Raw genomic sequence first — 12,488 nt, 5'->3', positions numbered from 1 at the left:
CTAGTGGATTCGAACTGCTGGCCTTTTGTTTTGCAGCCAAGCTCTTAACCACTGCATCAGCAGGGGTCCTCTGAAATAATAAATCTTATAAAACTGTATTACTTAATATGGTTTTTGAAATCTCAAGTTTTCAAATATATGCATTATCTGGTAAACATGTGAAATGACTTGTTATTGCTCAAATTAGAGGTAACTTGGAAAGAATAAAGATTTAAAAGGAAAATAGCATAACATATTACCTGTGGCTGAAATTATTCAACTTTAGATTCTATCTTTGACCTTTGGAATAGGACAAGTGGGTGCGGTAATGAGCATCTTAATTTTGCCAAACCAATTATTTAATATGATTTATTATATTCTTCTCTTCCATTTTTCAAATTTCAAAATGAAGACTTACTGTATTTTGCTTTTAATGGTCTGTCATATTTAGGCAAGATGTGAAGTAGTTTTTAACGTGTACTACACTTGAACAGGGTAATGGATAAGAGTTTCATTTAAATCATGTTGGGAATTGACCTCAAACTATTTGGGCCCATGATAGTATTATATATTGTAAATCAAAGTATTTATACTTCTGAAGGAGTACATGCCTTCCATCAAATGCTGTTATTTTTTTAAACTTAGTGTTTAAAGTGTCAGTGTGAAATTGTCTTATGGGAAAGGAGTGATACTAAAAGTATTCCTTCGTTTGCCTTTGTATTTTTACATTAATGTTTCTGTTTTTACTTTTTCTTCTATATTGGACATGTAGGGGACAGCTTGAATTTACTCTCATCCAAATATCTTCTCTCAGTGATTTTAATCCCCATAATAATATTGGTTGACAAATAATGCTGGCATTTTTATGTCAAGCTGGCAACACTTGCTATCACTTTTTGTCCATATCATTTTGTTTGTTTTACCAGCTCTAGAAGTGAATTTGTGATTACAGAGTCACTTTTTCTTTCATGGGTCTTTTTGGTGGGTTTGAGTCCTGGTTCTACCATATGTTGGTTTTCCATGAGATGGTTTCAGTGATTCAGATTTTTGGGTTAATATTCAGCCTCCCTTCCCTTTCTCCTTTGCCTTGTTACATATTTGAGGTGGCTTTCTTCAAGCACTAATAAAACGATATTGAATAGACTGGGAATCATACCAGTGAGCTATATATACATAAAGGTAGAAAATGAGGAAAACACATACATGCAAACCGTAAGATCCAATATGATGACTATAGTGAATTTCAAGATTGATGGAACTTCCTGGCAACAAAAACGAAAAAGTGCCGAGTATAAGTATTTGCATGTTTTTTCCTTTCAGAAAGGAGTGAAAATTGTCCTTATCAGCTTTGCAAACTCAGTACTTTGTGATATGGCTGTTTCTTGTCACATGTTTTTATTACAACAAAGAAAAATGAGTAGTAGTCCTTATTTCAGTTTTCTGTTCATAAGTACTCAAATGATACAGAGTGTCTCCCTAGCATCTTCACCTAGACAATAAAAACACATCAAAGTCAGAACTTTGGAAAGGAAAAAAAAAAAATTTTTTTTTTCTCAATTGTAACCATTTCATGAAAAAGCATAGAGTTCTGAATGTTCCCAGCCTCTGGTGAATGGAGGTTGATTGTAAATCCTTGGTTACTTATGTTTTCTCGATTTGTTAATACTAGAAGTACACTTACTATCATGACAGGCACTTGCAAAAATTTTTTACCTCAAAAAGTTTTGTCTAGAAATTCAGGGAATGAAGGGAAGGAGGAAAGAATACAAACGAAGGTAATTTTGTTACGATAGGAATAAAACTGAGGTGTTTCACACTTACAGTCTCAATTTTCTTAGTGAGGTAAGAGGCGAGGTCACTTCCTGTGAGGGAAGCAGTATCCGGTAGTGGGCAGCAGTAGAGTTTTTAAGGTATGTAAGATATAATAATTAGTTTACATTTGACTTAAATCACAAATAGAAGGAAGCTTAAATTGTTAAGTATTATGTGACAACACAGGATATTTCTTGCCACAAGTTATATGAAACTTCCTGTACTTTTAATGGTCAGAAGCTATCCTTTGTGATTCTGCTCATAATGTAGATAGAATGTCAATATCTGGGCCCTGAAGTAAACAAAATAAATGAATTTCCGTCTAAATAATGTCATCAAACTATACTGTGGAGCAAATGACTTGGTACTAGAGTGCTAGGTAATTTTCACTTTGGGGAGTTTGAGCAATGTAGTTTGTCAGTGAATATTCTGTACTTTATTATTTTCTGCAGATAGTAAATGAGGGAGAATCATACACCTCGATGTGATCAGGTTATTGAAAGGCTACAAGATTATAAAGCCTTATACATAAGGTGGTCTTTTTTTATTTGTTATGCGTAAACTCATCTAGTTTATTGTAAGGCATTCATGGCAAGGCACATAAGACCTTACAACATTCATTTTGAACTGGAGAATCAGAATTAACAATTACAATGTTAGTTCAATGGTTAGAATCCAAATCTTTAAACTTTAGGCTTTTACCTTTCACAAGCAGTCATGGGAGGAAGGCTTAACCCGAGCTCAAACTGGGCAGAGGTCCCTCATATGTAAGGTCCAAGGTCGGTGACAGTGGGCAACGTCTCATCAGACCATGAGTGTTTGCCTCTGCCTTCTCTCAGTGATTGAGCAGAAATTTAGGGTTTTTGTGTCAATTTGTCTCCTTGGCTACATGCGACAAAGGCCAGTGTAAGGCCAAAGACTATCATGTTATGTCTTTTCTCCAGGGTTAGAGATTACCTGAATGATGCATCTTTTCGTTGAGGCTAGTTTACAGAGATTATGTTATGCCTTCTTTTAACACAGCACGTGAGGTCAAAGCCAACCTAACACAGAGGTTATTTACATGTTCCTCACATACTTCTATGTTTCTATGTCTAAATTCAAAAATTTTCTAAATATCTTTCTTATGACTTACATACAGGTATCTCATGACTTATAGTTAATATTAGAGAATGTCACAAAGGTAGACATATTTCTAAATTCATAGTATGAATGCTTATACATATGTATTTTTTAAATCATATTTTATTGTGTTTTAGGTGAAAGTTTACACAGCAAATCAGGTTCCTATTTAATAATTTTTATAAAAATTTTCCGTGACGTTGGTTACATTTTTTGCAATGTGTCAGCATTCTCATTATTTCCATTCTATCTGTTCTGTTTCCATGACCCTCCTTACCTCCTCATCTTTCTTTTAGGGTAAATGTTGACTGTTTACTCTCATATAGCTGATTATTTAAAGGAACACAGTACCCATAACAAAAGAAGAGATTGAAAAGGTAATCAAAAAACTCCCAACAAAAAAAAGCCCTGGTCTGGATGGCTTCACTGCAGAGTTCTACCAAACTTTCAGAGAAGAGTTAACACCACTACTACTAAAGGTATTTCAAAGCATAGAAAAGGATGGGATACTACCAAACTCACTCTATGAAGCCACCATATCCCTGGTACCAAAACCAGGTAAAGACACCACAAGAAAAGAAAATTATAGACCTATATCCCTCATGAATGTAGTTGTGAAAATCCTCAACAAAATTCTAGCCAGTAGAATTCAACAACATAACAAAAAAATAATTCACCGTGACCAAGTGGGATTCATACCAGCTATGCAGGGATGGTTCAACATTAGAAAAACAATTAATGTAATCCACCACATAAATAAAACAAAAGACAAGAGTCACATGATTTTGTCAATTGATGCAGAAAAGGCATTTGGCAAAGTTCAACAATCATTCATGATAAAAACTCTCAGCAAAATAGGCATAGAAGGAAAATTCCTCAACATAATAAAGGGCATTTATACAAAGCCAACAGCCAACATCACCCTAAATGGAGAGAGCCTGAAAACATTCCCACTGAGATCGGAAACCAGACAAGGATGCCCTTTATCACCACTCTTATTCAACGTTGTGCTGGAAGTCCTAGCCAGAGCAATTAGGCTAGATAAAGAAATAAAGGGCATCCAGATTGGCAAGGAAGAAGTAAAAAAGTATCTCTGTTTGCAGATGACATGATCTTATACACAGAAAACCCTAAGGAATCCTCCAGAAAACTACTGAAACTAATAGAAGAGTTCAGCAGAGTATCGGGACACAAGATAAACATACAAAAATCAGTTGGATTCCTCTAAACCAACAAAAAGAACATCGAAGAGGAAATCACCAAATCAATGCCATTTACAGTAGCCCCCAAGAAGGTAAAATAAAAATAAAAATTTTTTTTTTTTAATACTTAGGAATAAATCTTACCAGAGATGTAAAAGACTTATACAAAGAAAACTTCAGTACGCTTCTGCAAGAAACCAAAAGAGACTTACATAAGTGCAAGAACATACCTTGCTCGTGGATAGGAAGATTTAACGTTATAAAAGTGTCTATCCTACCTACCAAAAGCGATCTATACGTTTAATGCAATTCCAATCCAAATCCCAACAACACTGTTTAATGAGTTGGAGAAACAAATCATCTACTTCATATGGAAGAGAAAGAGGCCTCGGATAAATAAGGCATTACTGAAAAAGAAGAACAAAGTGGGAGGCCTAACTTTACCTGATTTTAGAACCTGTTATACCGCCATAGTAGTCAAAACAGCCTGGTCCTGGTACAACAACAGATACATGGACCAGTGGAACAGAGTTGAGAATCTAGACATAAATCCATCCACATATGAGCAGTTGATATTTGACAAAGGCCCCAAAACAGTTAAATGGGGAAAAGACAGTCTTTCTAAAAAATGATGCTGGCATAACTGGATATCCATCTGCAAAAAAATGAAACAAGACCCATACGTCACTCCATGCACAAAAACTAACTCAAAATGGATCAAAGACCTAAATATAAAATCTAAAACGATAAAGATCATGGAAGAAAAAATAGGGACAACGTTAGGAGCCCTAATACATGGCGTAAACAGTATACAAAACATTATAAAGAATGTAGAAGAAAAACCAGATAACTGGGAGCTCCCAAAAATCAAACACTTATGCTTATCCAAAGACTTCACCAAAAGAGTAAAAAGACTACCTACAGACTGGGAAAAATTTTTTAGCTATGACATTTCTGATCAGCACCTGATCTCTAAAATCTACATGATACTGCAAAAGCTCAACTGCAAAAAGACAAATAACCTAATTAAAAAATGGGCAAAAGATATGAATAGACACTTCACTAAAGAAGACATTCAGGTAGCTAACAGATATATGAGGAAATGTTCACCATCATTAGCCATTAGAGAAATGCAGATCAAAACTACAATGAGATTTCATCTCACTCCAACAGGGCTGGCATTAATTCAAAAAAACACAAAATAATATATGTTGGAGAGGCTGTGGAGAGATCAGAACACTTCTACACTGCTGGTGGGAATGTCAAATGGTATAACCAGTTTGGAAATTGATTTGGTGCTTCTTTAAAAAGCTAGAAATAGAACTACCATACCGTACAATCCAGCAATCACACTCCTTGGAATATATCCTAGAGAAATAAGAGCCTTTACACAAACAGATATATGCACACCCATGTTTATTGCAGCACTGTTTACAATAGCAAAAAGATGGAAGCAACCAAGGTGCCCATCAATGGATGAATGGATAAATAAATTATGGTATATTCACATAATGGAATACTACACATCAATAAAGAACAGTGAAGAATCTGTGAAACATTTCGTAACATGGAGGAACCTGGAAGGCATTATGCTGAGTGAAATTAGTCAGTTGCAAAAAGTCAAATATTGTATAAGACCACTATTATACGAACTTGAGAGATTGTTTAAACTGAGAAGAAAACATTCTTTTGTGGTTACGAGAGGAGGGAGGAAGAGAGGGTGGGAGAGGGGCATTCACTAAGTAGATAGTAGATAAGAACTACTTTAGGTGAAGGGAAAGAGCACACAATACAGGGGAGGTCAGCACAACTGGACTAAACCAAAAGCAAAGAAGTTTCCTGAATAAACTGAATGCTTTGAAGGCCAGTGTAGCAGGGGCAGGGGCCTGGGGACCGTGGTTTCAGGGGATATCTAAGTCAATTGGCATAATAAAATCTGTTAAGAAAACATTCCACATCCCACTTTGAAGAGCGGCATCTATGGTCTTAAACACTAGCAAGCAGCCATCTAAGATGCATCAATTGTTATCAACCCACGTGGATCAAAGGAGAATGAAGAACAGCAAGGACACAAGGTGATTATGAGCCCAAGAGACAGGAAGGGCCACATGAACCAGAGACTACATCATCCTGAGACCAGAAGAACTAGATGGTGCCCAGCTACAACCGATGACTGCCCTGACAGGGAACACAATGGAGAACCCCTGAGGGAGCCGGAGAGCAGTGGGATGCAGACCCCAAATTCTCATAAAAAGACCAGACTTAGTGGTCTGACTGAGACTAGAAGGACCCTGGTGGTCATGGCATCCAAACCTTCTATTGGCCCAGGACAGGAACCATTCCTGAAGCCAATTCTTCAGACATGGATTGGAGTGGACAGTGGGTTGGAGAGGGATGGTGGTGAGGAGTGAGCTTCTTGAATCAGGTAGACACTTGAAACTATGTTGGCATCTCCTGCCTTGAGGGGAGATGAAAGGGTGGAGGGTGTTAGAAGCTGGCGAAATGGACACGAAAAGAGAGAGTGGAGGGAGAGAGTGGTCTGTCTCAGTAGGGGTAGAGTAATTGGGAGTATGTAGCAAGGTGTATATGGGTTTTTTTTTTTTTTTTTTTTAGTTAGAGACTGACTTGGTTTGTAAACTTTCACTTAAAGCACAATAAAATTTATTAAGAAAAAAAAAACCTGCAAGCAGCTCGAGAAAAAGAAAAATCCACATACAGAGGAGAAACAAGAAGACTAAGCTCTGATTATTTGGCAGAACTATGCAGGCAAGAAGGCAATGGGATGATATATATAAAACCTTAAAGAAAAACATTGCCAATCTTGAATAATATATCCTACAAAACTTTCATTCAAATATGATGTTGAAAGTAGGACATGTCCTGATAAACAGAAATTAAGGGAATATGTAAAAAACAAACCAAAACTACAGGAATCATTAAAGGGATTTGTTCAGTCTGAGAACAAACAACATCAGACCACAGCCTGAATCTAGGATGCAAGATTGTACCAGCGAGATACCAATCTAGGAAATGAATTCTCAAAGATTATCCAAAACCAAAAGAATTGCATAAGGGAACCGGAGAGATTAATCTGTAAATGATAACGTCAGAACGATAAAAGAGGGAATAAATGGTGTAGGTACAGAACTTTCTAATGGAAAGGAAGGCAAGGCGATACCAAGTAACAATAGACTGATTCAAACCTAGGAATATAAGGGTAAATTTTAAGGTAACCAACCACAAAAAAAAGTTAACAAACTTACTCATCAAAATAAAGAAGAAATACATAAAGTCTCAATAAAAAGAAAATCTACAAAAAAAATAAAAATAGACAAAAGGAACTCTGCACGGAGTAAGAGGAACAAAGAAAATGTTAACATCACAAAAAAAGCACTACAAAATGACAGCAATAAACTCACACCTATCAGTAATTACACTGAATGTAAATGGCCTAAATGTACTCATAAAGAGACACAGTGACAGAACGGACAAAAAAACAGGATCCATCAATATGCTGTCTACAGGAGACACACCTTAGAAACAAATATGTAAGTTTATTAAAAATCAAAGGTTGGAAAAAAAATATAGCAAGCAAATAACTACCAAAAAAGAGCAGGTGTGGCAATACTAATCCCTGATAAAATAGACTTTAAAATAAAATCCACCATAAAAGACAAAGAAGGGCACTATATAATGATTAAAGGGATGATCCTTCATGAAGACTGAATCATAGTAAATATCTATGCACCCAGTGACTGGGCTCCAAAGTACATGAAACAAACTTTAACAGGACCGAAAAGAGAAATCGACAGGTCCACAATAATAGTGGAAGACTTCAACACACCACTCTTAGTAAAGGATAGAACGCCTAGAAAGAAACTCAGCAAAGATACAGAAGAGCTACAGAGCACAATCAGCCAACTTGACCTCATAGACATATATAGAACACTCCACTGAACAGCTGGAAAGTACACATTCTTTTCCGATGCACATGGAATGTCCTCCTAAATAGACCACATCTTAGGCCACAGAGCAACTGTCAACAAAATCCAAAACATTGAGATAATACACAGTGTCTTCTCTGACCATAACGCTATCAAAGGAGAAATTAACAACAGGAAGAGTAAGGAAAAAAAAAATCAGTTACATGGAATCTGAATAACACCATGCTTAAAAATCACTGGGTAATAGAATAAATCAGAGATGGAATCAGACAGTTCCTAGAATCAAAGGAGAATGAAAACACATCATACCAAAACCTTTGGGACACAGCAAAGTCAGTCCTCAGAGTTCAATTTATAATAAATAGATGCATACATCAAAAAAATAAGAAAGGGGCAAAACCAAAACATTAGCTACACAACTTGAGCAAATGGAAAGAAAACAGCAAAAGAAACCCACAGAGACACCAGAAGAAAGTAAATAATAAAGATCAGAGCAGAAATAAATGAAACAGAGAATAGAAAAACAATAGAATCAACAAAACCAAGTTGGTTCTTTGAAAGGATCAACAAAATCCATAAACCACTAGCCAAATTGACAAAAGAAGAACAGAAGACGACACAAATAACCCAAATAAGAAATGAAATGGAGGACATTACAATAGACCCAACTGAAATAAAAAGGATTGTAACAGGGTATGATCGTGGACCATGGTCTCGGGGAACATCTAGGTCAATTGGCATCCAAACTGAACTGAACCCGGTGCCGTCGAGTTGATTCCGACTCATAGAGACCCTATAGTGACCCTATACAGAGTTTATAAAGAAAATGTTTTACATTCTACTTCGGTGAGTGGTGTCTGGGGTCTTGAAAGCCTGTGAGCAGCCATCTAGGATACTCCACTGGTCTCACCCCTTTGGGAGCAAGGAGTAATGAAAAAAACTAAAGATAGAAGGGAAAGATCAGTCCAAAGGACTAATGGACCACATCTACCACGGCCTCCACCAGACTGAGTCCAGTACAACTAGATAGTGCCCGGCCACCACCACTGACTGCCCTGACAGGGATCACAATAGAGGGTCCCACACAGAGCTGGAGAAGAATGTAGAACAGAATTCTAACTCAAAAAGAAAGACCAGACTTGCTGGCCTGACGGAGACTGGAGAAACCCTGAGAGTATGGCCCCCGGACAGACACCATTTCTGTTCAATAATGTGGTCACTCCTGAGATTCACCCTTCAGCCAAAGGTTGAACAGGCCTGTGGAATAAAAGAAGACTAAAGGGGTGTACCAGCCCTGGGGCAGAGACTGGAAGGCAGGATGGAATAGGAAAGCATAGGGAACCCAGGGTTGGGAAGGGAAAGTGTTGACATGTGGTGGGGTTGTTAACCAGTGTCATAGAACAATGTGTGTACTAACTATTTGATGAGAAACTGGTTCTGTAAACCTTCATCTAAAGTACAATTAGAAAAAAAATCATAAAACAAACAAACAAGTGTTCTGGAATTCCCATAAAGAGGGGGAAAAAAAACAAACAAACAGATACTGCCAAATGTTGATTATCAAGCAGTTCACTATCGCAGAAGCATTAGAAAGAAACAAGTAATTATCCAAGTGCTCCAGAAGCATCATTGAGTGCCAGAGATCAGTTTTGGGTAACCACATACCACGCCATCATTGACACACTTGAATCTTGCATGAAAATTAGAGCGAAAGTATATGAAGCTCTTTCAAATAGATTTTCCTTCTTAAACAATGTGGATATACCTGATGAAGAATGCATGAAGGCATCCAAGAAGTTAGTGTAAACCCTTATTGAGAAGTGTGACTATTTCATTCTTACGTGAAAACTAAGTCTACAGATGCAGACAGATTTTACTCATGCAGGCCTGTACGATTCCATAATAGAAAAGAAATACAATGCATATTTCTTAATGTTAAAATGGATTTATGCATATTCCTAATTTTAATGATCACAAATTGCACAGCAGAACACTCATTTTCGTCCCTAAAAAAGAAAAAAAAACCCTCAGCGTAAAACCATGATTTAAAGAATGACTTGATTCATTGTTCTTATTATGTATGGAAGTAGATACTGTTTGGCAGCTTAGTTGTGATGAAATCATTGAAGATTTTATAAGAGCAAAGAATAGAAAGAAATGTTTTCTGTTATGTTAGTGATGAAAAATCTATTCAAAAATAAAAACCAGTAATTTGTTGTAATATTTCTTTTCTAATCATTAAATTTTTTATGACATCTTTTCATTTGCTCATTTATAATTATAGCATTTATTACAAAACAAGCATCAAAACTGAAGTATGAGCTGTTTGAAACAGCTGTGAAAAAGTCAAGTTTTTGTTGTGGGAGATCAACAGAATTTCACATTGATTGTTGAGGCAACTAAGTTCACCGACTCTCTTTTTTGTAGAAAATGTGGTATATCATGAAAATCTTGGTACTCCACATCCAGTTCATCTCATTCCACTAAAATGGCCAATGCCACTTTTGCATTCAATTACTAATATTAGTCTCATTTAAAAAGAAGTTACACCATGAATAGCTAAGACAGACAGACACACAGGCACACACACACACGTGCACACACACACACCTCACATATCCCTTCAACTACGTGAATAAGCAGAGGAGTGGGCACCACAGATTATCAGTGTTTTGGGCCCTCACATGCCTTCATCCTGCCCTGGTTCTGTGGCTTTTCTTAGTACCTTATTACCAACCTAAGTGGCAACCTTGCCCCGTCTTCTGCTTGGTGAGTCCCCAGTTTTGCCCTTGGCTCACCCAGCTCCTGCAGTCACAAGAAGGCAAACTTTCTGCAGTGTCCTTATTCTTACTTGTTCTGGTGCTCCACTTTCTCATTGCCCCTGTACATTCTCATCCAAATTTCCTCAATTTAATAATTTTCTTTCTACAAATTAACTCGTATTTTGCTCTTATAAAATAATTAATTCTGCTTCTAGTTACTTATCCTTAACATTAGTCAACAATCTAACATACAGTCGGTCCTCTCTATTCAAGGATTCCGCACCCAAAGATTCAACCAACAGGTGGATTGAAAATATTGGGGGGGAGGGGGATGAAAAGCTCAAGAGCTTGGGGGCACCACCGGGGGCAGCACAAGGCAAGATAGGTTTCTTCCTAAGGAAGGGTATGTGGCCGTAAAGGAAGAAGCCCCCAGTGGAGGCAGCCGCACCCAACAAAATGTGAACAAGTGAGGAGAACCAGATTGGGGCCGCCTGACCAAGGATCTGGGGAGCATATTTATGCAGATGTCTCTGTAGGAAGGAGAGAGCAAAATCTGGAGGCCCAGGACCTAGCGCTCTGTGCACCCAGGACAGTCCATCTGAGGAACCCCTGCCCCGAGGGTGGCCTGTGGAGGGAGGGAGGATCCTGCTGTCCTTCAGAGTGTCGCTTTGATTCAGTGCCTCACTTCAACCTAACTTGGCCCACCATCACTATTGCACTTAGAACACTGTTCATTCCTGTGCCATGTTAAAAACAAACAAAACAACAATGAAAAAAAAACTATGGCATTTTATATAAAGGACTTGAACATCCATGGATTTTGGTATCCGCAGGGGTCTTGGAACCAACCTTCTGTGGATACTGAGGGAGGACTAAACATAAACAAACAAAAAAAAAACATTACCTTCAAGTGATTCCAAGTCATAGCGACCCTATAAGACAGAGTAGAACTGTCCATAGGGTTTCTAAGGAGTGGCTGGTGGATTTGAACTGCAGACCTTTTGGTTAGCAGTGTAGCACTTAACCGCTGTGCCACCAGGGCTTCACGGTATTGTTAAATTTTATTTTAAAATGATCGGGTTAGAAACAAATATTAAACCTTTTGAGCATTAATGATCTTAGTAAAATACCCGTTAAAATGTTCATTTTACATTTTATAAGATAACCAGTGAAGAAGGCGACTAGATGGGTTTTATATTGCTGATGTTGCTTGCAGACTAATGTAGTTAACTCATAATTTCATTGAAATATTGATTATATTGAAAACAATTCTGTTTTATCTTCAGTTTTAATTGTCACTTGTCCTTTAGTACTCTGGGGCCGGAAATAGAATCTTTATTTTAACCCAGCAGTGGTTGGCACCAAACCCATTGCCGGTACCAGGACATATTTTAAATCCAGACTGTCACTTCTAGGTGGGGAAGTATGAGTCGGTGAGCTTTACAAAATAATTAGATTTTGGAGCACTGAGTTGAGAGGTGACGTTCTGTACTCCCTTTAATTGAATGGAGAACAAAGGGTCAGATCCTAATAGCATGATTTTTTACTTATTTCTAATATTGAAAATATCTAAACACACCCATATTTAAAAAGTGCCACCCATGCCAGATGTCCACAGGTAGTTTATTACTCAGCTCTGTCTTCGGGAGGGCACGTGTCCAGTAGTT

General features: G+C 37.4%; 1 protein-coding gene across 5 annotated transcripts in view; it reads left to right on the top strand.

The window, feature by feature from the left end:
• NBEA (neurobeachin) overlaps positions 1 to 12,488 on the top strand; it is a 914,947-nt gene that overhangs the window by 120,611 nt on the left and 781,848 nt on the right. The window lies entirely within an intron of this gene.

The sequence above is a fragment of the Loxodonta africana genome, chromosome 17, assembly GCF_030014295.1.
Source record: "Loxodonta africana isolate mLoxAfr1 chromosome 17, mLoxAfr1.hap2, whole genome shotgun sequence".
Lineage (NCBI taxonomy): Eukaryota > Metazoa > Chordata > Mammalia > Proboscidea > Elephantidae > Loxodonta > Loxodonta africana.
Note: the sequence above shows the minus strand (reverse complement) of the source record. Positions and strands in the feature narration are given on the sequence as shown.